The sequence below is a fragment of the Sus scrofa genome, chromosome 3, assembly GCF_000003025.6.
Source record: "Sus scrofa isolate TJ Tabasco breed Duroc chromosome 3, Sscrofa11.1, whole genome shotgun sequence".
In the NCBI taxonomy this organism is placed as follows: Eukaryota; Metazoa; Chordata; class Mammalia; order Artiodactyla; family Suidae; genus Sus; species Sus scrofa.
In genome coordinates this window covers 116,018,585-116,046,483 of record NC_010445.4, presented here as the reverse complement: position 1 = coordinate 116,046,483, position 27,899 = coordinate 116,018,585, and the positions used below count along the sequence as shown (strand labels likewise).

Sequence of the window (27,899 nt, the reverse complement as noted above, 5' to 3'; positions counted from 1 at the left end):
TTTTACATGTAGCTTTCCAGTTTTCCTGGCACCATTTATTGAAGCGACTATCTTTCTTCCACTATATTTCATGGCTTCTTTGTCATAGATGAGTTGACCATAGGTGATAGGGTTTATTTCTGGGATTTCTATCCTGTTCCATTCATCAATATTCCTGCTTTTGTGACAATACTAATACTGTCCTGATAACTGTATTTTTAAAATATTGTCTGAATCAGGGAGAGTTATGCCTCCTACCTGTCCTCCCCACCCGAGGATTGCTTTAGCAATGAAGCATAAAGTAAGAGAGTATAACAAATGCTGAATTTCTTCCAGAAGAAGACAGTGATGAAGAAGAAACATGTGAAGGAAATTTTCTTCATTGATTGACCCCATTAACAATGTGAAAGGAAAACTAACCAGTGGGTGATAGTATTAAATTGCATATGATAGAGCATTTCTATCCAGCATATGTGAAAAAGTCTCATTCAAGTCAAATAAATGACTAGCAATCCAAATTTTGTTTCATAAAAAGGTCAAAGATGCAAAAAGTTATTTCACAAAAGAAGAAATTAAATAGCCAATATTCATATGAAAAAGTGTTCAACCTCATTAGATATCAGAGAAATACAAATAAGAACTATAATAAAATACAATTAAATTAATAAATTTAAAATTTATTAAAAATTAAAAATAAAAACATAGCAAACTAAAAATAAATAAAAATAAACAAAAATAAATAAATAAATAAAAACATAGCAAACTAAAAGGTAGTTAAGAATTAGGAACAACTTGAACTCTCATATGTTACCGCAGCAGATTAAATTATTTAACCACTTAGAAAAACTAACAATATTTACAAAAGCTGAACATATGCATAGCCTGTGTAACACCATACTTTCATTTTTAGTATACACCCAACAGAAATGTATACATATCTGCACCACAAATTGTGTACAGGTATGTTTATAGCAGCATTTTCTCTAAAAGATGGAAACTGGAAACAAGTCAAATATCCATCAATATAGATGATTATAATATTAGAATGGAATACCATATAAACTTTATATATTAATTAGTATCCATCTCACCATCAGAAATATGCCACTTCACAGAAGAAGCCACACCAGAAAAATTGTACAGCATGAATACAAGCATTAAGTTCAAAAAAAGTCAAAAATAATAAATGTCACTGGAAATAGAGACAGTCATTACTTTTGGATGGAAAGTGCAATGAAGGTAAAACTGCTAGAAGAATTTGAGTGCTAAAATGTTATATACAAAGGCAAGAAAAAATACAACATATTTAGAAACAAACGACAAACTCTTTTGAAAATATTAAAGAAGGTCTGAATAAGTTACACATATAACTTTTTCATAGGACAAGACGACTGAATATTTTGAGAATGTAAGTTTATCCTCTATTTACTTTTAATTGCAATGAAATTCCAAGCCAAATCCTTACAGAACTGTTCATGTAAAGGACAAAGTGATTCTAAAGTATATACAAACACACGAAAGATAAAAATAAACAAATAAACAAAAACAGAGCAATGCATTACTAAAAGAGAACAAGAGGAGCTGACTTTCCTTAACAGAGAGCAAGACTTATAAATCATAGTTATTAAGATTCATGCACATATGCAAACATGATTTAAAACTGAGCTGACCCTCCAGATCAGTGGAGAAAGGACAGACTACCTAATTGTGGTAAGTGGTTATCCATGCAAAATAATTCATTTTCATTCCTCCCTTACACCCTACAGAAATAACTTTAAGTAGATTAAAAACTTAAATGTAAAAAGTAACATTATAAAACCTTTAGGAAACGACAGAAACAAATGTTGTCATGACTTCATAATAGCAAAGAATCCTTTGAGCAACATATAATAAGTGTGGATATTAAAAGAAAATATCACAGAACTTATGAAGTTCTGTTATCATACAGTGAGTAAATGGCAAGCTTTACATTGGGAAAGATATTTGCGCCTCACATGATAAATTATTAAACTCTCATATTAAATAGACTCCCTCAAAGCAGTGCCAAAAAAGGGCAGAAATATGGATAAAAAGCATGACAAGGATAGATGAAGAGGAGAGAAAATAGGCATGATCCATAGGCATGTGAAAAGAGTCTAAACCTCACTGACAATGAGAAATATTTAAATTAAAAACACAGCATATGTTACAAAAATAAATTAGTAGCATTCAGAAGTCAGTCAGAGAAAGACAAACATGATATAACTTAACATGTGGATTTTAATAATTATTATTCTAAAGAATTTATTTATAAAACAGAAACAAACCCACGGATTTCAAAAACAATTTTTTTATTTTTTTTTGGATTTTAGGGCCGTACCTGCAGCATATACATATGGGAAGTTCCCAGGCTAGGGGTCAACTTAGGGCTACAGCTACACCACAGCCAAAGTAATGCAGGATCAAAGCTGCATCGGTGACCTAAACCACATCTCAGGGCAATGCTAGATCCCCAACCCACTGAGCAAGGCCAGGTATCAAACCCGCATCCTTCTGGATACTAGCCAGATTTGTTTCTGCAGGGCCACAATGGGAACTCCCTCAAAACCAATCTTAAGGTTTATCAGAGGTGAAACCATTGTGGGGAGGGAAGAATTGGGAGGGTGGTAATAACACGTGCACACTACTGTATAAAATAGATGATTAACGAGAACCTACTGTGTAGCACAGTAAAATATAATCAATAGTCTCTAATAACCTATACGAGAAAAAAGAATATACATATTTATGACTGATTTATTTTGCTGTACGTCTGAAACTAACACAACAATGTAAGTCAACTATACACCAATAAAATTAAAAACAAAACAAAAAGAAGTCAATGGCACCAGGTGTTGGATAAATTCCGAAGGAAAACAAACATATTCACTTACTGCTATAAAATCATATATTGGCCCAACTGTTAGGAAAGTGACTTAACATTACTGAGTGGCATTGATAGTTTGCATACACAACCATTCCACTTCTAGATAAACACTCCAGAGACACTCTTGGCCATGACTTGCAAGAATATTCTCATCAGTATTTTTAATAAAGGCAAGAAAGGGAAAAATCCACATGTCTATCAATTATAACATGCACAAATCTATCCTAGTATATTCTTCTATCAGTAAAATGCAAACTACACTATAACTACAAGATGCCATGTAACTACATGCATGAATAACTGAAGCATCATTTTGCAGAGTCAAATCAAAGAAGCAGCCCTACCACATGTCACTGAAGTACACAGGAGTAGATGATAGACTACCTTTAATAAAAGCCTGAGGCTGATATACACAGAACCCAGAAGAGTGTTTACCCCAGGGGGACAGAGAATGGCATGCAATCAGAGGGCCACCCTATCTCTAAGTTTGGTGATACTTTTTATCAAATGGAGATTGAACTACCTGGGTAATTATCTTATGATTCTTGAAACTTTAAGTATGTATTTTATAAACTTTCTATACATGTACTGTATTTCACCATAAAAGTCTAAATTATTGAGAAAAGAGATTTTTTTTTTTTTTTTTGTCTTTTCTAGGGCCGCTCCCGCAGCATATGGAGGTTCCCAGGCTAGGGGCCCAATAGGAGCTTTTTCTGCTGGCGTACACCAGAGCCACAGCAACATGGGATCTGAGCTGTATCTGTGACCTACACCACAGCTTACGGCAACACTGGATCCTTAACCCACTGAGCAAGGCCAGGGATCGAACCTGCAACCTCATGGCTCCTAGTCGGATTCTTTAACCACTGTGCCACGATGAGAACTCCGAGAAAGTTTTTTTTTTTAGCTGTGTTAAAGATTTGAATAAGAGAACTCTTAAGTCACCCAGATGTATCTCCCAGATGTGAAGCTAAAACATAAAAAAGTAATATTTTGAGATGTCTATACAGGTCTAAATGTCAGTAACTGTTCTTTGTAATCTGACTACCTTTGAGTTAAAAAAAAATGCACAGCTTAGAATATTAAGTGTATTCTAGAAAAAAAAGAATTTGTTTTTTGTGTTGTTGTTGTATTTTTCCTTTTTGAGTCTCCACAGGTTTCCCCAAACAGGATTCTGAAAAACTTAGATACTTAGATAAAACCAGAAACCATCCATCCAAAAAAAAAAAAAGTTCCTTTCATGGCTCATTGGTTAAGGAATCTGACTAGGAACCAAGAGGTTGAGGGATCAATCCTCAGCCTTGCTCCGTGGGTTAAGGATCCAGTGTTTCCAGTGCTGCCGTGAGCTGTGGTGTAGGTTGCAGACACGGCTTGGTTCTGGCATTGCTGTGGCTGTGGTACAGGCACAGTTGTAGCTCCAATTCGATCCCAAGTCTGGGAACTTCCATGTGCTGCAGGGCGGCAGCTGTTGCCTCTCTCTCTCTTCTTCACTATTTCTACTTTTTTGCCCAGTTCATGGCCAGTATCTTTTTGGTCCCCTGCTAAATGTCTCCAGGCCACACATCTTGTTGACATCACACAGTCCTGACCACATTGCAGCCCCTTGCCTCTTTCAATTTGAGGACCATCGTACTATGCTTGAGGTGCACATCTGGAGACCCCATCTCCTGTAGAACTTGTGGTGGGGCAGCTGCTGTGTAACAGGTGCCATCTTGAGCACTTTGCTGGTCTCAGATATCAAATTGCAACCTTTTTCTGCTAGGTACCTTTTCTGCTATGTCCACCTCTTCTCATTCGGGGATCCCTCAGAGGACAGTCACAGAGCAGAATGAAACTCTCTTTTTCTTTTCAATCATCATTTTGTCTTTTCTCCTTTCAAAGATACAAATGTAGGGAGTGGTAGCCAAGAAGAGACCAGACACATCTTCCCACTTTATCTGTATTCCTTGCATCTTTGAGGCCTCACATTACATCTGGACTATTCACACAGATTCCCTCCTCCTGCCCAGGTGTGTTCTCTCAGGGTCACCTTTGCTTCTCCTTGTGCACTGACTTCCCTTGCCATCACTTCCTTCTTACATTTATGAAACATCTCTGTATGGATCAATACCAAAACAATTAAGACATAGAAAAAAGGGAAAGACTCCAGTAGACTAAATGACCTCCAAATATTAACAGGTAATTTTCCCCAAAATGTTAAATCTCACTAGTAATGTAGTCAGTTCAAACGACAGCAAATGAAGTAATGTTGTACGTGCACTGACATACGAAGATAAAGATAATATAATTATCTAATTCAAAAGCAATTAAAGATAATTGGTAAACTAATTGTACTAGTATTTTAAATTAGTACTTTGGGCAAGCAAAATGGCATAATCTAAAGAAATCACAGAGCTATCTGTAAAAGGAAACTATGCAACATATGTAATTTCTATGCACAGCATACATCAGGGGAGAAGCATATACTCTAACCTATTAAAGCAAAAAGAAAATTCAGTTCACCACCACTATCAACAACAAAAAAAACAAAGTTAAAAAAGCAAATAACATGTGCAATATTGAGTTATTTTAATAAAAGATGTCATGTCAACAGATAAACCTTGTTCCGATGTTTAAGAGTGAAAATATGTATATAACAAAAATGATAATTATAATGTAACGACAAATCTATACAAATCTATTCTGCATGTCAACATTTTGTTACAGACCATAGTTGGATAGTAAATTTTAAGTTAGTGCTTGAATAATATGAAATTGCCAAATTTCAATTGCTTTCAGCTTAATAAAAAGGAAATGGCATGTGGTTAAGTCTAACATATAAAAAATGTTACCTTGAACAAAAGGAGCATACTGTTTTGTCTCAAGAAGCGCCAGTCAACAGTATTTATAAAGGCAGGAATATTCAATTCCACAGATTTCTTAAACCTCTTCACTTTAATTATATGCCCTTTGATGCTTAGGATAAGACATTTAAAAAGTCCTTTGAACCCATACATTTGTTTATTTGCTACACAATCTTAAACATTTTCTAATCTTCCCTTCACTTCTAGAAATGCAAGCACATGACAATAATGAACGCAGGGCACCTAATGGCACGCAAGCCTTTATTTCTAATAAAATTCCAACATGTCCTCCCGCCCCCCACAAAGTGCTTCAAGCCTAACCAGCTGTCTTTCAGCCTCTCCTGCCTATGCAAATCCATTTGGCTGAAACAACCTGAGAAAACCAGAATTATTTGCAGAATCACTGCAAAGGAGTTCAAGCATGGAAGAATCATTATTCATAATTTGCTGCCTATGGTAAAAATCAGTACCAGTCTGTTCATTTTCACTTACTTATTCACTTAATAAATCATCGAGTAGACATGATTTTCAACCTCCCCCAAGAAAGACGAAATTCTTTCAGAAAATAATCACTCAATGATTTAAGCTAAAAATATAAAGTAGTGCTCACAGTACATAGAAAACTCTGTCAGCTATATAAATCTTATGTGTGTCCTCTTTCTTTTCTATGATATGACAATGCTAACAGACCAAAGAATGTTTATAAGCAAGATTTTTCAAATTGCTCAATGTCAAAAGTTTCTCATGGACATTTTCAAAAGTGAAAAAAGTTGGATATAAAACACCACCCAGGGTGAGTCAATTTGGAAAAATAGACACTTAAAAAAGTACTCTGAATAAGAAGAGATTTCTGGCAGAGACTTTTTAAAAAGTAGGCTGAGAATACAAATGAGCAGAAAATCAGAAATTTAAAGGAAGAAAAAATAAGGAGGAGGAAAAAAAGGTCAATATTTTGTAATAAGTAATGATAGAGGACACAGACATGAATGATGAAAGAGGAAATATGTGTGTGGATGATTACTGTTAAATCTGTATTAGGCACCATGTACTAAGCTATATCATGTTCACAAACAACTTGTAATCTCAGTGGTTTAAGAGGATAAAGGTTTATTTCTCACCTTGCTGGCTGGGATCCAGGCTGATGTAGCAGTCTGCCTGTGCCTAGGACATGCATCCTCATGGCACCAGGAAAGAAGCCATGGTGGGATCACAGCAGGGCTGTTTAAACTTCTCAGACGTGGCCAATTTCACTTCTGCTAGCATTCCACTGGGCAGTTACAGAGCCAAGCTGGACATCACTGTGATGTCTGGGAGGCTCTGCAATGACAAATGTGAGAGAATGGTAGAAAACTGTTGGTAATAATACAATATACCACAACTTCCTACAGCACCTCTGAAGCATATCAGGTGGAAAGTGCTAGCTAAACTTAATTTCAATCAAAGGTAAGTTCTCTAAATGGAAACTTAGTATAGGGATTAACCAGAGCGGAATTTTTTTACAACTATTGTAAATGGACCAGATTTTTTTTTTTTATTGTGTAGTAGGCACCCCTAATTTACTTATATTCATCCTTGAGAGAGGCATTATAGTGTGGATTAAAATTGATGGCTACCTGTCTAATTTTATTTTTCTTCTCTCATAACCTATGGCTAGGGCTTTAAGGGGCTTATAAGTACTGCCTCTTTCTTTGCTCCCTGAGATTTGAACTACTTGTGGTACATACAAGACAGAAAAATGGAGATGAAGACATTGGCTGAATTTACAGTAAAAAAAAAAAAAGTGTTTGTACAATATAACATTAGATTTGCCAATCAAAGTGCATATTAATACTCAATGTCCTTACATTAAACAGATATACTCATTCTTTAATGGCAAAACTGGGCAGTCTAACCTCCAGTATAAGGAAAAGCATATCCCCACATGGATTACAAGTCCAATTTTAATCTCTCTAAAAGTAGACCAATCTGAAAGAGTAGAGACAAAGTGCAAAGCATCAGTACAGCATGCTTAGCTATTTCTTTCAAAGTCATCAATCAGATAATTTAGGCCTCCCGTAAGGCAAGGAATTTAGGCTTAAATAAAAGGAAAATACAAAGCGTGTACAATAACTGTTTCTCTTAATATTGTCCAACTTTGTATTCGCTTAACCTCGTCATCTTAAACATCATCCATGGCCAAGCAAGGGTAGAATTTTCCTCTATTTCCATCCTCCTGAGGATGCTTCCACAAAACCAATTGTCCTATTTTGTATTTCTTGGTATAACTAGTGAGTTTAGATTTTTCCCCAGACTGCTTTGAAATGAGCCAGAACAACATATTAATTGATTCTAAGGCCTTCATCTACCTAAGGGAAAAAAATCATTTCCTGTTGTATTCTCCACCTGCATTGTGTCAGCATTCAACTCAAGCCTGGGATGAATTTCACTGAAAGGATTATTAAAAACACCAAGTCCCCTATATGCCTCTCACATTAAACAATCCAAAGAATTTCAGGCCACTCCTAACTCTAAAGAATTTATCCAAAGCCAAGTTATGTCCTCAGAATTCAGTACTTATTATTGCCAAAGAGTCCATTACTAGGGTGACAAAAGAAGATTATAATATGTCATCTTTTGCAAGATCCAAAGGAAGAGAAAGGGATGCGCTGAACAAAGCATGGTAAATTCATCCTCCTAAATTCAATAGTCAGATAGAACACCCCTCCTCTTGAAGGGACAGGGGATATAGAGAAAATCCAGGAGTGTCAGTCTTGTGAAGTCTTTCCACATGTTGCTATGTGAATCAAGGAATAAATGTGACTTCCTAACACCCAGACATACTGCATTGACAAGATCTGATTTTTACAATAGGAAAACAAAGAGATATACTTTTTTAATGTCCATACCTTCCTGAGGTCCAAAGAATTCTTCAGCATCTGCCCCTAAAGATCATTTGCAACGAGCTTCCTCTCTAACCCCAAGTTTATATATTCCAAAAAATGCAAGTCAGTCTATAATTAAGACAAGGCAATCATTGAGAAGCAATTCTGTTTCAATAAAGACTACTAAGTTAGTAAGATGACTTAAGCAAGGATTGGGATAAATGAAGTGTATGCCATATTTATAAGCACTATCTTTAATAAATAATCTTAAATGAATTAATTAGAAATATGTGGATCAAGATCAAAAATGGCCTTTATTAATATGACAAAGTTTTAGATATGAAATAGAAAATAAATAACTAAAAAAGGAATAAAATTCTAAATTTTACTTACTTTACTTGTAATGATTAATTCCCTTTTTGACCATATCTTAAGCATCTATATTAATTACTACAGGCTGCGAAAGATCTCAAAAAATATGTCATAGAACAGCCAGCTTTCCAGGTTATTTATTCCAGTCTGTGAGTGTTTGAATGTTCTCTATTATATTTCCACTTTTTCAATTACATCTTCACTGAGGAAATCCAGACCATTCTATTCCGCCATGAATAAGACAGGATCCAGTGAATTGCATCCAACATGCTGAGTAAATATGTATGTACCTAAGTCCTATTCATGTTTCAAGATCCACTGTCTATCTTTTCTCTTATAAGGAACTTTCCCAAAGTCTCAAAATTCTATGAATAGACATTAATGCAAAAAAAGGAAAAAAACTGCATGACTAGACATCATAATAAATGTATACATCTTGTCACATAAACAGGTATGAACATGGTATATACATAATATACATGATGGACATTTTCAAGATGATTTGAAGTAATTTATAATAAAAACCCCATTTAAAATAGAATAGCTAAAAGTATTCTACAAAATGTTTGGAAACTCAATAACCATCAAATCAAGATTAATTCAAAATCCTATGCTTGGGAGTTCCCACTGTGGCACAGCAGATTAAGGCTCCAGCAATGTCTTTGTGGCTACATGGGTCTGATCCCTGGCCCACCATAGTGGGCTAAGGATCCAGCATTGCTGCAGCTGTGACACAGGTTGCAGTTGGAGCTTGGATTCAGTCCCTGGCCTTGGAACTTCGATATGGCGAGGGCGTGGCAGGAAGGGAAAAAAATAATCCTATGCTGAACTATAGATATCTCTATGCCTTTGACTAGTAAGACGACTGGATGCAAAGCTAACAACCATTTATGCAAATACAAAAGCAGACTTCTTTTCCTGACTAGATATGGAAGCACCCTATCACCATATTGTACTCATAGAGAGACATTTTTTTTCCCTTGAAGTTGTTCATATCCAAGCATGTGCTTCTCAGTTCTTCATCATAGGGTAAAGATGAACAACAAAGTCTGGACATATTTTTTAAAAGCAAATTTACTGTCTGTTATCTCAGAGTGGCTTTTGTAGAACATATGAATTTACTGCATCTTTTTTTTTCCAGAGTCAGACACTATAAAATAAATTCCTAGTTAGGTATTTGGTGGAATTCACAGTTTACTCATTTTGATGCTGGGGAATGGTAGGCAAAATAAATGTTGTCATTTGGCTGAGCCACTATTAAAAAAAAAAATGAAGGAGGAGTTCCTGTTGAGGCTGAGCAGATTAAGAATCTGACATATGGATCAAACCTGCATTCTCATGAACACTATGTCAGGTTCTTAACCTGCTCAGCCACAATGGGAACTCCTCTTTCATTTTTTTGCTTATGTTGGTCCTAAAAGAAATTTTAAAAAATTCTTTTGTCCTATTTTTTACAGTAATAATCAGAAGATTAAAGGTCTACAAAGTATGCTATTATTACCAATAAATTAATCTATCAAATAAATATTTGTTGCTATTTATAGCACCTATGTAAGGATTTCGATATGAATAGTCCATTGGAGAATTCTTGATTTTCATTGTCATGACAGATGACTGTGCTTGTATTTCATGTAAAAACTGAGTTACATCATTTGAGAACATGTTAATGTTATTAGAAGGAAAATCTCTACTATGTTACTTTATAACTGTATACATATAATCAATGCACTGCTTCTTCTCAGTCTGGTTCTGGGAGTTATATCAGCTGTTAAAGCTCATATTATGTACTTTTCCTTGAATCCAATTTCAATATAGATATCCTCTAATAATTAACATACATAAATATATATCCACTGTATCTATGTGTATGTATCTATATAAAGTATTGATTATTTATTGAATGACCTTTATATAGTATGGATATTCACTATAGTTTTCTATTACTTTTGTTTTCAATTCACCTTCAAGTACATACAAGGAACATTCTGAAGATCAAAAGCTCATTAAGCAATTGAATATGGATTATGTAAGTTAAAAACAGAATATTAATTAGATGGGTGTTTTTAAAAAAAAAAAAAGATTTGCCTTTAAAATAATTTAATCAGAGGATTCTGCATGGTGTCTGTTTCAAAATGTCCTTCTAGAGCAACAAAATAAGACTTAGAAATCAGCCACGTACAGAGTGACACCATTCTTCTGGCTTGCTCTGAAGAATTTTACTTCAAATTAACTATTGGGCATTTACCTCAATCAACAGCATTTATAAACTAAAGCAAGGGTATTATTCTCCCCAAGCAATCCATAGTCTGCTTACACCACTATAAGAAGTATAGGATCACTGAACAGTAAAGCCCTGACCCATAATTTGGCATCACCATTAGCCTTGAACTTTTGGACAAGCATCTGACAAGCATATGCCTGGCCCTATGTTAGCAGAGGAGATGAGTGAGAGATGACATCATGCTTATTTTGATGGAGCTTACATGTTTGATTCCTCTCCCACACCCAAAGTTAAATAAATCATCATTGTTCATTGAATAATGACCTTAAACTTTCCTGCATAATGAATTATCTCATTGAAACTTCTGTCTCTCAAAGCATTATCCACAGAAATATGTTTAATCAAAATTATCAAGCATGTGAAGAAAAAATACGTGAAAAAAATGATTTAATTTAGCCAAAGTGATACACCGACACTTTGCAGTCAAATTGTGGATGCCTCTCTCCGTGAAAGCTATAGCCTTCTAGATAACAAGATTTACTTGGGTATACAAATAGTCATAAAAGAAGAGCAAATGGTTCATTAATTTACCAAGTTTATATTAGACGATGTTGGTCTTCAGCCAAAAAACACTTACCAGTAGGTGGTTATAAAGTAAGCTTTCCTAGGTCCAAATGACATCTATATTCTATTAAGTGCTTGGAGCTGCTCTGGTATGCCAGTAAACAAGACTATCACCCACAAGATCTGAGATGCGACAAATGATAATGAGCTAAATCTCTGCTCCATCTTCACATTCAATTTGGGGACCTTTCTGGATAAAAAGGCTATTAAGCCCAGAGATGTCATAGCCATCAAAGCGTCAATATAAGAGTCATTTATTTTTCAGGAGCTTTACTTCATATGTTAACCTTTCCAGAGTTAGGTTCTAAATGCTCCAGGATCAATTAGAATTAATCCAAAGCATAATATTAAACTACACTTTCCTTTTATTTATGTATTTTTCATTCTTTTGCCAGAAACAGATAGGCATGGCTGGTTTGCTAGCGAATAGCCCTCTATAAAGAAAAACATTTCCTGCCTGTGATCATTACGCAAGGCAAATATTTTCCCTGAGAATCTTATAATACATCATGCTAAATAGGAAAATGATACGGCCTTAGTGCGGTCAACTGTAAGTTCTAGGAAGAAAGCTCACTGGTTTCTTGATGAGTTAGGACCAGTGAATTGGTAGAAAGGATAGGAAAGACACCCTCCATCTCCATCTGCCATGTGGCTTCTTTCCACCAGGGATTAATTGGCTTGAACTGAACTAGCAGGTACTCTCTGTGCAATTGCTTGATGAGCTGAGGAGGCTCTCAGTTCAACCTCTGATTAGCCTGTTGGAATGCCCAGGTGAGGTGCTAATTGTTGCAGAAACCCAAATTTAAAATTTCAAACTAAATTCTGGTTGACAATATAGAAGAAACAGAACTTAATCAGGAAAAACCTGTGTTCTTTTTTTTCCTTACAATAGAAAGCCATCTCAAAAGACCAGGTCTGCCTTTGATGTATGTGCTTTAAATAACGATGGCATTTCTGTCATCCATTTTTTCATTTTCAGAAAGACAGGGATGGTTAAAAATATTATATAAGAATGTATAGCAGATTTTTGAATCAACAACTGTGAAGAAACAACGTGAATAACTAAATTAAAGATGTGACAATTGAGAAATTGGAAACAAGTTATTATGGAGCATGTGTACACTCAAGGTTCCTAAAAGGTTCTTAAAATAGAATTAATCCTTACAAGCCACTAATGTTTCTGTACTAGATTAATGCTACTATTCACAGAAGCTGATCATCCCCAAGGAAGTTCACAGTACATCAAACTAACACTGTTCACTAAAGGGCAATTATATTTGGTAGAAATAATCCCCTTGAAAGTAGAAAAAGAAAAGAAAATCAATCACTTCATGATTTAATGGACTACCCAACAAACAGCAATGCCAGCCATTACCAAATATGACTTACTCTGGTGATAATTAGAACATACTGAAAAAAACACTCATACTTTGGACCACTTTAAATTCAAGCCTATTCAAACTTAATTCATATTGTCTATACTATAAAAATATCAGCGGTTTTGAAAATTTATCATAAATTTTTGCTATTTGTTATTGGATCAGTCATTTAAGAAATATTTATTATCTACAATATGCTAGGTAGTATCTTTTGTGCATATTTTCTTTTTCTTTCTTTTTTTTTTTTGTATCTTTAGGGCTGCACGCATGGCACATGGAAAGTTCCCAGGCTAGGGGTCGAATCCAAGCCGCACCTGCAGGCCTATGCCACAGCCACGCAATGTGGGATCCAAGCCACATCTGTGACCTACACCACAGCTCACATGGCAATGCCGGATCCTTAACCTGCGGAGCAAGGTCAGAAATAGAACCCGCATCCTCATCGATGCTTGTCGGGTTGGTTAACTGCTGAGCCACGACAAGAACTCCTTTTTTTTTTTTTCCCCAAATTCTTTTGTATTTACTAAGAGCCTACCCTTATCCATAACCTCCCTTTCTGTTGTCCCTTTACGCCAGTCTTCACCTAACATATGATATGCTGAAACATGGTCAGCAGTTGCTGCATTTACACCTGCTCCTTTGCTTGTAAGATTCAGCATTTCCATCTACATCTGCCAAAGTCTACTCTTCCATCTAGGCTCTGTGTCATGTTCAAGTAAAATTAGTAGACATTCTCATCAGAGCAAATCTCTCCTTTTGGGGGGGCCTCTCATGTCATTGTACACATATTTCTATTATAGCACATTTCATGGTTTTTCATAGCTGAAAACTTACAAGTTTTTCTTCCCCCAGACCTGTGGATTTTTGAAAAGGGAGAACGTATCTTTCCCCAGCTCAGAGACAGAAACAATGTAGAAAATGTGAACTACAGAAACGAGTACAGAAGGTTGAAAATCCATCTAGAAAGGACTTTATCATCCTCATTGATGGTTTAAATTTGTTGAAATTTTGCAATCCACATTCTATTTCTATGAAGGTGGTTGCAGCATAATTAAGGCTTAATAAACGGATATGGAGTTCAAGATCCAGCTATGCCATTTATCCGCATGAATGCCTGTGGAGAAATTCTTTAAGCTCCTAAAGGCTCAGGTTCCTCATGGGAAAACAGTGATGACAACAATACCTATTTAATAGAAATTTTGTAAGGATTAAATGAGCTAATTTTATAAAGAGAAAACTGTAAGGGGTATAGTACATGTATACTCTTACTAGACTTACTAGACTAGCTCATGAGTATACATGAATAGAACTGGTACAGAACTCATCAGTGCCCTGAAGAACACTGAAAAGCTAAAGACATTTTAATGGGTCTTGAGGCTATCAATAAATAAGTCTTTGAGAATTATCTCCACTGCCTAAGACATCTTCTCTTTCACAGGGGAGAATCCAAAACACTAAGGCCCCGTTGGAGGGTATATATTCCATATCAAGTTTTCTTCCTCCATTTCTACCATTGCCCTCATCTATATCTCAAGAGAGGGATGTTCCAAACAGTAACCTTTTAAGCTATCCTTCCAAAATCAAAGGCAGGGCTATGCTCACAGTTGTAGACAGTAAACTCATGGTATCGAGTGATAACTGAAACCCTCAATCATGGGCAGATTTTGCCTGACTCTCCCTAGCTAGACATCCTAGCTTTTTTCTTCAGTAGGATGGAGTTTTAGTCCATAAAATACTATTTATTATTCATAATGAGTGATCAAAATAAAGCCATTTTCATTTATTTTTATTTCCAACACCATTCCTAGATCTATTATTGATGTATATAAACTGCACGGACACTTCAATAACATGGTGAAGAGGAAAACCTAAATAGTTCCAGAACAGAGATACAAAAGACACAAACAATGCTTCAATATGTAAGTAAATCTCCCTCCTTCAATATTAAATCTTGTTTTGACATCTCCATGGTTACAGAAAGCTTGGATGTTCTTGGAAAGAATTCTTTGCACAGAGAGGTTTGAATATTGTTTCTTTTAAACTGGGGGTCATTTGTCTAGTTCTAGCAATACACAACTCTCTTCAGCATTAAGAACTTTGATTTATGCCTGCGTGTAAATCCCCTCCCTCATTTACCTAATGAGTAAAGTCAGGTAGGAAATAGAACACATTTTGATTAATAGTGCTTTGATAGTTATCACTTCTTTGCATATGAGGAAGCTTGCTAGTTGCAAATTAGAAAATGATACTTCAGTCATCCAGCCCTCTCTGTGGTCTCTGAGGCAATTCAGCTCTAGTTAAATAACATGAATGAATGTATACTCTTTTTCCTGGCACTATATCCAGTGAGGATAAAAACAGGAATGAACATGGTGCCTGACCTCAAAGAGCTTACAGTACAGATACCAAGTTTATAGCCTGGGTATCTGCAGGGGATTGGTGTAGAATCCAGAAAGATACTAACATTCTCAGATGCTCAAGTCCCTTATATAAAGTGGCCTAGTACTTGCATATAACCTATGCACATCTGCTCATATACTTTAAATCATCTCTAGATTGCTTATAATTTTTAATACAATGTAAATGCTATACATATAGCTGCACATACAATGTTAATCCTATGTCAACAGTTACCTCCAGGTGACAAATTCAAGTTCTGCTTTTTGGGACTTTCTGGAATGTTTTTGGAATATTTTCATTCTGTGCTTGGTTGAATTCCCAGACATAAAACCCCTGTCAGAGAGGGGTTTATACAGAGGCCCTGCTGGATAGTCAGGGAGACAGGCATACAGACACAGAAGTGAAGTGGTGCTTCTCTACCTGTACAGAAGACACGGAAAGCTGAGGCACAGCAGAGGAAGAAACAAGGTCCACCAGGAACAGGAATATGTAGAAAGAAAAACTTCCCATCCCAGCAGTTTGTAGGTATAAATATGGTCTTATTAACATATTAATCACCCTACCCAGCTGATGTAAATGGCTCCCCATGACATCTCCTCAGGTGTTTCCAGGAGGCCCATGGTGATGTCCCTTACACTCCTCATGTTTTTTCTTTTATTCCTTCTGATCCTGCTTGCTTTCCTGTTGATGTTCACTGTTAATAAACCAACTGAGGAATTTCCTTTTCAAAGACCTGAACAGAGGGACCCTCAGTGGAGCCTTCTGCTTTCCTCCGAGAGTGTCAAACCTGACACCACTGATATGCCAAAAAGCAAGCGAGACTCAGGCCCCACCTTGTGGGAGACACACTGTGCTTTGTGTCCTTTTCCAATCTCTGTGCTGCAGTTTTTTAGCTGCTTCTCAAGCACTGCTGCTGGTGCACAATCCGTACTATGCTCCTTTGTATTTTACCTGCAGCTTCTCCCTCTAATGCATTCAATAATAAACACTGGCTGTGACACACACTAATTCCTAGACAACTGAGCATCAAAGTTTTGCTACCAAGGCTTCTCTGCAACCCTCCTATGATTATAAAAGACAGAAATGAGAAGTTCCATGGGGAATATTAGCTCGCCCTTTCATGAAAAGAGCCGCTTAGGCTTAATCCCTGATATAACTCCTAGAAGAGATGGGGCCTGAGTTTGAACTTGAACAATCACTAGATAGGAAAGGTGGAAAACCCATTCCAGGTAGAGGGAACCACCTGGGCATAGCACAGAATATGAGTCATACCAGTTGAGTTTAGTCCAGTGAGAAAAGCCCTGTTGCTGGAGAGAGGATAGAGCCAGATCATAGACAGCCATGAGCGGGCTCTAATCGGAAGCAACTTATTTGGGTTGACATTAGGAAGCCATTATCCCATTTTCTCTGAAGGAAATAACATAGTCTTAACGTACAGTGATTACGTGATCTACAAAAATATGGAGGGAGAAATGGAGGTTAAAAGTACTAGGCAGAGGGGGATAGAATTTGCGACACAACTGTGACAGAGGAGATACTAAAATGCAGCCCTGGCTCTGGAGTAGATGTAAGAAATCCTAAAAGAATATCGACAATTAGGGGACAGTCAAAACTATCAGATTTTGAGGTTGTATAACATAGAAGGTGTTGGTTCCATTAACCAAAACAGGAAATTGGGCTAGAAAAGTACATCTGAGGGTAAAGGTAGGGCGTGGAGAGAATAACAAGCCTATCTCCAATGTGTTGAGCTTATAAAGCCTGTGCTACATTGCAGAGGAATAACCTGGAATCGGATGTCTTAAACTGTGTCCTGGGAAGCAGTTGAGTTGAAGATATATAGAGTTGAGTCATCAGCATGCACCTGGTTGGTTAAAACACATCAGTAGGTGAGGTTGCAAAGTTATTCAAAGCTGGAGTAAGAAATGAGGGCCAAGGAAGAACACTTCAGAACAAAAATAATTTATAACACCTATTTGCTATACCAGTACATGATCCTAAAAGTAATTTGTCCCATGTTCTCTGTCTCACATGATTCAGTATTAGACCTAATGTCTTTCATTCTTTCTACACTTTTTCTATTTTTAAATATTTTCATTTTTCTACTTTTTTGCCATTATTTCTTCACAAAGAGGCCTGGTAAGTGCCATGCTATTACGTGTTCTGAAGATAAACATTCTGTTCAGAAACGAAGCCAAAACAAAAGAGAGAGAATAGATTTCTGGATGCCCAGAGGGATGGGGAGGGAGTGGGATGGACAGGAAGTTTGGAGTTAGTAGATGCCAACTATTACATTTAGAATGGATAAGCAATGAGGTCCTGCTGTACAGCACAGGGAACTATATCCAATCTCTTGGGGTAGAACATGATGGAAGATAATACAAAAAAGGGAAAATATATATATATATACATATATATGTGTGTATGTATATATATATATATAAATGAATGAATGACTAGGTCACTTTGCTGTACAGCAGAAATAGGCACTTCTTTATAGCAGTTATTGTAAATAAACTATACTTTAATTTAAAAATACAAAAATAAAAGAAATGAAGCCAAAAACATTGCCCACAAGACTGGCTTTCTGGCAAATGACTAGATCATGGTACCCTAGGGCCAAGTACCTTTTAGTTTTACAATGCCAGTGCCATGGGAGTAAATTTAGTGGGCCTGGCATTTGCCCAAGTTGTTCTACTGAAGTAAGAGATGGGCCTTCAGGGCACTTACCCTTGATCAAGGTATAAAATTCCTGATTAATAGTGTTATTCTGCATCAGTGGATCACTGGGTATCAACAAGCAAGATTGATGGTTTAAGAAGCCCTTGGCAAAAAGCCCTTGCTAAGATCCATCTTGGGCTCCCTAGTTCTAGGTGCTCCATGTACACAATCAGCGGTTCCTGATGCAGAAGAGGAAGTGTATCCAATGTGGCTTGGAGGAAGCAGGACGACTAGAACTCAGGCCAGGTCTCCCCTGAGCCTTTGCTGTGGGGCAGCCTTTGACTGTAATGCATATCTTTGTAGTAATGCTGCTTCAAAGTGGTTCAGAGATTTGTAAGCACTGTCATTTGGGGTCTTAAATGTCTTTAGAAATTGTACACTGTCAGGAGTTTCTACTATGGCTCAGCGTGTTACAAACCTGACTAGTATCCATGAAGATGTGAGTTTGATCCCTGGCCTCGATCAGTAGGTTAAGGATCCAGAGTTGCTGTGAGCTGTGGTGTAGGCCAGCAGCTGCAGCTCTGATTCAACCTGACCCCTAGCCTACAACTCCCAAATGCTGCAGATTCAGCCCTTAAAGAAAAAAAAAAAAGGAAATTGGACAATGTCTATCCACGATCATGAGTGCAGTGTCTCTAAAACAAATTAAGTAATTAGATCCAAATAATCATGGTCATTTGTTAAAAGCTTAGTAGTCATTTAAAAATATACTTATATTGAAAGAAATAAAATTTCCATTTCATTCTCAAATAACCTATATTAGTCACTAATGGGCTATGTGTCCTGAGGACCCTATAACTTCTCGGACCTTGTAACTCAATGGGGCACAGCTACTCACATTCTGTTTCATGTTGATTTTCACACCATATTTTCTTGTTATCATAGCAAACCTCCTGAAGCCCAGGGATGTAAAGATATGACATTATCTAGAGGAAAGTAGTTCAATCTAATATTTAAACTGTGAAAGACCTTGAGGTAGTAGTTTGAGCCATGTCTAACAAATACTGTTTTTTTTACTTGAGCAATGAAACAATATAAATAAGGCCTGTGAATTTGCTGCAGCACTTGGGGGCACTTTGGCACACATTATGGGAGCCACAGATACAAAAGAATGATACCAGGAGTTCCCATTGTGGCTCATCAGGTTAAGAACCTAACTAGAATCCATGAGGATGTGGGTTTGATCCCTGGCCTCCCTCAGCAGGTTAAGGATCCAGCATTGCTGCAAGCTGTGGCAGAAGTCTCAGATGCAGCTCAGATCCTGTGTTGCTATGGCAGTGGTGTAGGCCAGCAGCTGCAGCTCTGATTCAATCCCTAGCCCTGTAACTTGCATGTGCTTCAGGTGTGGCCCCAAAAAGGAAAAATAATAATAATAATAATGATACTAAACAAGTACCTTATTCATAGATGGTCTTCCTGTAATAATCAACAGCTATATTTTGGAGGTAGAAAGGTGGTTGAGGTAGGGTGGAAAGACAACATCTATTTTTAAAATACCCTAGTATTTATTTTGCAGAGAAAACAATTTTTAAAAGGTGGCTGAAATCAGAAACTTAGATACACCTGAAAAAGAACTTCTCTCATCAATAAACAGTCTTGCCAGCTAAATAAAACAATGTTATTTCTTTGTACTTTTTGCTCTGAAAAGCCTGTTGGTAGTCTCTGTACAATGCCTTGACAGGAGAAAGAAGCCAAATTTATCAGGAACAGGTGTTTTCAGCAGGAGAGAGGCATATTTCAACAGACAGGGGTTTCTCTTTGTGAAAATTTACCTTTGAAGATAGAGAAGGTAATTTTAGGTCTATAGATTTCTGATCTTTGAAAAATCAATAGAGAAACTTTCTGAATGAGATTCTTTATTACATATTGCATGCCTGGTTCTTGCACTCTGCTGCTCCTAAGGACAGCTATCAACTTTTTCTATTTATTCATTCATTCAGTCAGTCAGTCATCAAACATTCATTGACTATCAGCTCTGTGCCAGGTGTACTATTCTAGACACCGTAGAAAATTAAAGAATGGAATGTTGAAATGTAATACCCACACGAACTTAGAAAATGGGTCATTTTCTACTTTTTAAATGTTATTTTTGATTCTACAAGCCAGAAGGCATTTAAAAGACTAGTTGTCTCCAACAGGAGCTCAAAAAATGAATAAACCAGTTCAAATGTTCTTTGTTCATTGAGGTGTTTATGGACATAGAATCTCATGTGCTTTGTTTCCAGTGCACTCATGGTTTTCCTGTGGTCTTAAAAATGTGTCTCAGCCACATGTTCTGAGGATATCATGGAAGAAGTAGAAGTACCCAACTGCGGACTTTCACCTCATTTTTATCTATGGCAGCATCATTTTTATCTTCTCTACATATGAGACCTAAAACAAGTCTTCAAAGGGATTCTCTTTGAAGAAAATAAAACTGTCACTCCTTTTCTGCTACCTCTCCTTCATCCCAAAACCAAAAAAAAAAAAACAAAAACCCAAAAACCCCACATTAGTCTCTAGCAGGAAAATTCCAAATAACTCACATGCCTCTGGACATTCACAGTCTTGTTCATGTTTGTCATCAGTTAGGGTTATGTTATTTACCATTATGCATGTCTTAGCCAAAGTACTTTTTTTCTTTCTTTGTTTTTTTTTTTTTGGCCATGCCCCTGCCATGTGGAAGTTCTCTGGGCCAGGGATCCAACCCACGCCACAGCAGTCACAACGCCAGATCCTTCATCTGCTGAGCCACCAGGGAACTTCCAAAAGACTTTTCTTTCTAGTTCTGTGGGGGAAATTAATATAAGCTTACAAACTGAAGCAAAAGAGGAGATAGTGAGATCCTTCTAATCTCGCAGGAGGGGTTTCAGAGGAACTGAACAATGGACTATAGAGGAAAACTTGAGTCACAGTTGTTGGAGTTGAAGGGAACTAATCAATTGCTGTTGCCTTTCTATCCTAGTTCTGATCTCATTCGAAGAGACATTCATTAATCAGGAAGATAAAAATGAGTATACCACATCTACTGCTCTCAAAAGCTGGCTTAGAGAATATGGATTTAAGCCTGTTAACTAGGTAGACTTGTTAATACTACATCATTGAATTTTAATTATCTACCTCATGACAAGTACTGCTGGGAAGCTACAGGCCTCACATGAAGGTCAGCATATCACATGGCCAAAGGCCATGCTTAAGCTCTCTGCATGCAGACAGATTCCACAAATAAAAGGGCAGTGGGGGCGGGGGGAAAGGTGCACTCTGTTTCTGGTCTTCAGTTTCTGCTCCCAGAAGTATTCATCAGAATTCCAGAAGAAACCCAGTGAGTTAGGGAATGGGGCAAGTATCTAGGAGTATACAGGAAAAAAATCTCTCCTGGGGGAAACCAAAGGAGTGGGAATAAGTAATCCACACTGATACTGCATAACAATACCTGTGGATGAAGGAGTACCCATCTTGACTTAGCACCAGCGAACCCGACTAGTATCCATGAAGACACAGGTTTGATCCCTGGCCTCCATCAATGGGTTAAGGACCCGGTGTTGCCATGAGCTGTGGTGTAGGTCACAGACGCGGCTTGGATCCCGAGTTGCTGTGGCTGTGGTGTAGGCCAGCAGCTGTAGCTTTGATTCAATCCCTAGCCTGGGAACTTCCATATGCTATAGGTGCAGCCCTAAAAAGCAAGGAGAAAAAAAAAATTACATGTGGATGAGGAATCAGGATGGGTACCTACCAGTATGTAGAGAGCTGTCTGTATGTGTGTATTGCGTGGGTGGACGCATGTGAACCTACATCTAGAAGGGCAGACCTAGGACATTAAAACTGTCAAACGGTGTACCCCAGCTTGTACTCTAACTGGATCAACCCACCAAGTAACATCTTCAGGCATGTGATCATGAACTTATTTACAACAAAATTCTGGATACCAGAAAAGTAGAGGGGAGACAGGTTAATACCAGGATTCATGCTAGCCAGCAGCATCTCCAGAAGGAATTTGTATTTGAATACAATGAATTAAAAGCATTTAAGCCACCTCCATTCGATTAAAATAAAATGAATAACTAAGGCTGTGTGAAATATTAAGGCAAACACTAGGAAAGGGCATGGAGGAGGAGGAACTAAGGCAAGAATGATGTAAGGAAGGGCCCACTTAAGCTTATTCTTTCCCCACATCCTTGATAAAACTCAGGAATTTAACTCCTCATTTCTCATTGACAAAGAACTGTTTTTTGAGAAGACAGAATTTTTTTTAAATTAAAAAAAAAATTTTTAAAGGCCACACCTGAAACATATGGAAGTTCCCAGGCTAGCGGTCAAATTGGAGCTGCAGCTGCCGACCTGCACCACAGCCACAGCAATGCTGGATCCAAGCCATATCTGTGACCTACCCCATAGCCCACAGCAATGATGGATCCATGACCCACTGAGCAGAGCCAGGGATCAAACCCCCGTCCTATGGATACTGGTCAGTTTTATTACTGCTGAGACACAATGGGAATTCCTGATAATTTTTTTTTAAATTATCATTTTATCTTCCTCACTACCCTGTCCCTAAGTATAACCATTCTGTTGACCTACATAAGTGAATCTATAAAGAAATTTGAGTTATATTTACTTTTTCTCTAATACCCTGCAGGATTTGTTTCCAGTCTATAGAATAATGAGCTCAAAATGCATATTCAATGCCTTTTAAAAATCCAACATCTGCTCTTCAACTTAATTGCAAAGGCTATCTCAGATTCTAAAGGTGAGACCAGAGGCATAGCTGCATGTCTCTGGAGCCCCCTACATGGTGAAGCATGGAGCTGGGCACTCTGATATTTAAGAGAATGATAGGGACTTGGCCTTTGGCCCCAATGGTTAAGTGATCTTAAGGGAAAATAGGTACTTCCTGCTGTTCTTGTTTCTGGTCACCCTGGAGGTGTTCAACTTGAAGTATTAAATTGCCAAGAAATATGAAATTGGCAACCGAGGGTCATGGAAGCAAAGAGCCCCTGTATCAGATATAGGAAGTAATTCAGGGTTCTTCCAAATTTCATTGAATTCATCTTTAAATAAAATTTACTGGAGTATAATTTATTTACAAGGTTGCATTAGTTTTAGATGTTCAGCAAAGTGATTCAGTTATAATATACATATGCCCATTCTTTTTCATATTATTTTCCCATATATGGTATTACAGAATATTGAGTTCCCTGCGCTACATAGTAAGTCCTTGTTGTTTATCTGTTTTATATATAGTGATGTGTATATGTTAATACCAACCTCCTAATTTATCTCTCCCCCTCATGTTTCTCCTTTGGTAACCATAAGTTTGTTTTTGAAATCTGTGAGTCTATTTGTTTTGTAACCAAGTGCACTTGCATATTTTTTTAATTAGATTCTACATATAAGGGATATCATATGACATTTGTATTTCTTTGACTTCACTTAGTACAATAATCTTGGTCCATTCATTGAAACCTTTGATTTCGATTATTAAATTGTTCATTGGGGGTAATTTCTCTGAAATTAGAATAAATGCATAGGTTCTCTACCAGAAGTCACTTAAATGATCAAAACTTCACCTTTTTTAGTGGGGGAGATTTGTAAATGGGATTCTAATACCCAAGAGCCCATCTCATATAGTTTTCGTGGGGATCAATATCATAATGAAATGATGAACACAAAGTTCTTTGTAAATAGGAAATGCTAATGTGAAGAGGTTAGTAGCATCACTCCCCTCATACCAATCACAACATGATGTAAGTAAAGAACATAAGAAGAGTCTTTAATCCAAGCACCAAAATTCAGAAGTAAGGAATACAAGTAAAATGCCAACAGTTAAATATTTATGATATAGTTATATAGCTTATTAAAGCAACTTACATTTAATTGTATAAATAAAAGAACAGGAAAATAATTTCTTCAAAATACGTATTTTGGTCCAAATTAAATCAACAAAGTGATATGATCTCTATGCACAGTTTTCCTGGTGAAATAATTAGTTGGACAAGATCTCACATTGATCCATTTTTCTCCATCATGACTTCCAAAGCCTGTACACAGAGTTCATCATCAACAGCTTCCACCAATGACCAAAGATCCCTGCACCAACTCCCTCACATTTAGCTTTCCAATCTGGCACATGATGGCCTCAATCACTCAACCATCAAGTGTTCAACTTCCTAAGTCAATTGAGCATGTGATAGGTACCTTAGGCACCTACACATCCTAGCAAAGAACGAGACAGCTATGACTAACTAGAGTCCAAAAGGTCCATTACAGATCTATACAAAACAAATAAAAAAAAAAAACTTCTTATCATGATGTTACCCTACTTTAAACCCTTTAATTCTCCCCTGCTGTAAAAACAAATGCTAATATCCTTCTATGATGTACAAGCACCTCCTTACACATTTCCAACTTCATTCCTTATTACTCCTCTATAGACAACCCATGCTACCAGCCAGGTTTAACTACTTGCTGTCTGTTCCATAAACCTTCCACGTAATTTCATGGTTTTAGTTCTTTGCATAGGGTGTTCCTGCTATTTGGAATACCAGTTACTTCATCCTCTTTCAGAAAATGCTGACTTACTCAAAATTTCAGAATAAATTTAAAAAAAAAAAAAAAAGGAGAGAGAGAGAGAGAGAGAGAGAGAGAGAGGTGGAAGAGATTAAGGGGAACAGGAAAGGAAAGGAAATACCTATGTTCTCTTTGCCACATCTGATCCTTTTCAGGTCTGGCTGTCATCTGGACTGGGTTTTCCCATTGTTCATTCACTCGTTACTCAAAAAATATTTATTAAAAACTAAACACTAACTACGTTTGCCATTTCACTTCCACTTGAATCTGGGCTGGCTTTGGGACTTTGACCCAATAGAATGCAGCACTGTGCCAATCCTGAGCCCAACCTTTATGAATCCTGGCAGCTTGAGCTTCATTCTCTTGGAATCCAATCACCATACACTAGGGAAGCTGGTCTAGACTAATAGAGGAGATACCATGGGGAGGAGAACTGAGCTGTCCAGCCAAGAGGCAACATGCCTAACAAACATGTGAATGAGGCTATCTTAGACTTTCCAGTCCCAGCTCAGCTGCCAACTGAATTCAGAGAACTGCCCATAAATGCACAGAATCAGGTGAAAAAAGAAACTGCTGCTATATTAAGCTATTAAATTTTGGAGTATTTTATTATCCAGCAATGATAAATGAAACATTATGCAACTGATGCTAAGCTAGTCACTAAAGACAAACAGTAGAAGTATACATTCCAGAATAGCTCAGTTATGGGTAGAAGAGATAGGTATATAAATATTTAATGGCATATTATAAAAATATGTATAAGTATGATGGAAGCTGTCTTATCACTAACCTATTTTTTGGTGGAAAACATTAAGATACATCTTCCTTTGCAGTGGCAATAAATTTTAAAAAGTAACAAAACAAATAACTGAGTAGTAAGATGGTCCACAGAGCAGCAGAGAGATTTCTTGGCAGAATCCCATAGATTTTCAGATCTGTCTTTTCCTTAATTATTAAATAATCATGAAGCATGAGTCTGAAAATTCCTTGCTAATTTCCTTTTGGCAATGTGAGAAGGCAAAAAGAATTGTGAAAGAATTTCTAATTTCTGTCTCTCCATTTTTCCAGAATGCTCCAAATTAGTTTTTCATTAAAGAAGTATTAATAATTTCCAATCAAGTTGTCTGGTGCCAGAAGGAGGTTTTCTTTGTGATTCAGTACAAAATGTGAAAATTTAGAATGTGCAGAGTAGAAAACATCATTACTTGGCTGGCATTATCATCCTCAGAGAATGTGTTGGCCTCAAAGCTAGTCTATTATATTAAGCACTTTCTTCATGTTTAGCACTCTGCTGGTCATGAAGATGGAAAAGGAGGCAAGAACATATTCCCTCCCAAAACATATGCAAACATATCAGCAAACGTATCTGCCAGAAAGTACTTTATTCTGCACCTGCGAAAGGCCAAGAATGGCGCTGAAAGACCCCAGGGGTCGGTGGAATGGATCCAAAAAGTATCAGACACAGCACAGACCCTCCGTGAAGAATCGAGTGGAGAAAAGAACTCTGTATAAACAGTAATTGCACAGGTTGCCGATCTACTACTATTATTAATAATAATTTCATAAAGATGGTTCTACAATCATAGGAATAATTCCATATAAATGTGCTTTACATTTTAAAATGAAATGAACATTGCAGTAAATTCTGTAGGAAATAAAATTTCACCAAGGCAACACTTTTGAAACTATCCCTAATTTCAGAGAAGAGGTTTCTGTATTAATGAAATGCCACAAACGCTGACTATATTTTCTGAAACAAATTTCATGGGACTTTGTTTCAGTAACACACATAAAACTGGACACTATTGCTGCACCTGTTGTTGTTCAGCCTTGTCTAATGGGTTTAAAATACTGTTATTACTGAGCATCATCTTGTAACCTCACTGAGGCTGACCTGCCTAAAAGTGGAGTGTACGATTCTTCAGCCCTCCATGGACTTCTGGGATCTTTGGGGAAAGACTGATTTGATTTCTCAAGGGTAATGAAGGATTCAGCTGTTTAAGTTGGTGCCAGAAGGGCATCATTTTCTGATAACTCCATGTTAGCATTTTAAACACGTCTAGGGTCTGTGTTTATAGCACGTTCATTCTGCTGCTTTTTTGACCCTTGGAACTTTGCATTGTTTCTGCATATCAAGGTTCTCATGTTGATTTATTTTTTAATTGTGGCTAAGCTTTAAAAGCCTGTTATTACCTTAAAGAAAATCCAATCAAGCAGGCATTCAAAGACCTATTTAAGTTGTGAGGTGTCAACATGAAACTTCTCTGCATGACCCATGATTTTATTTATTTATGTTTTGTAACACTCCAAAACAGAGATATAGAGAAACCACTGTATATACCTCTATTTGAAATGTTTCTTTACTACTGAAAATGCATCTAATTTAAAATAAAAACTCGGAATTATAATTTGTTTCTATTACAAAAATATAGGTAGAAAGCTTGAAAGGTTCTCAAATCTTGCTAAAGTGTTTTATAGACTTCATTAAATAGGATTTTACACGTTGAACTTCATTAAAAAAAAAAAAGACCAATAAAGACACATAAAAACAGACAGTAAAAAATAGCCACAGGGAAATGTTGTGTCTCCACAGTTGTACCAATCAGATTTTCTGCATAATAATCTATCCTAATATTTAGTGGCTTAAAACAACAATTTAATAGTTGACAATTATGTGGATCAGTATCTTGGGCTGTGTTCAGCTCGGGTTCATCCGGCTACAGTTTCCTGAGCTTTTTATCCAGTTGCAGTCAGATGGTGGATCAGCTGAAGGCTAGCGGGTCTTGGCTGGACTCAGCCATTCCTGGCATTTGCAAGATATTAATATGGAGGTATCATTTCTCTCATGCATCTGATGACTGGCTTGATGTCAGCTGGGGTGATGCCTACATGTCTTTCATCATCTAGTAATTCATTCACATGATGGTGGAAAATAATACTTTTCGAGCTTCTGCTTGCATTGTGTTTGCTGGTTTCCCACTGACCAAAGAAATTCTTACAGCCAAGTTCATATTCAAGAGGCAGAGAGATAAAGAATTTCCTTTTGAGGGG

At 36.9% G+C, this 27,899-nt stretch overlaps 1 long non-coding RNA gene across 2 annotated transcripts in view; it reads right to left on the bottom strand.

The window, feature by feature from the left end:
* The window catches only part of LOC102165887, a 592,639-nt gene that overhangs the window by 246,439 nt on the left and 318,301 nt on the right, over positions 1-27,899 (bottom strand). For both annotated transcript variants that reach the window (XR_002342827.1, XR_002342826.1), the window contains exon 6: positions 6,846-7,044. This is a non-coding gene — a long non-coding RNA (uncharacterized LOC102165887). The remainder of the gene's footprint in view (positions 1-6,845; positions 7,045-27,899) is intronic.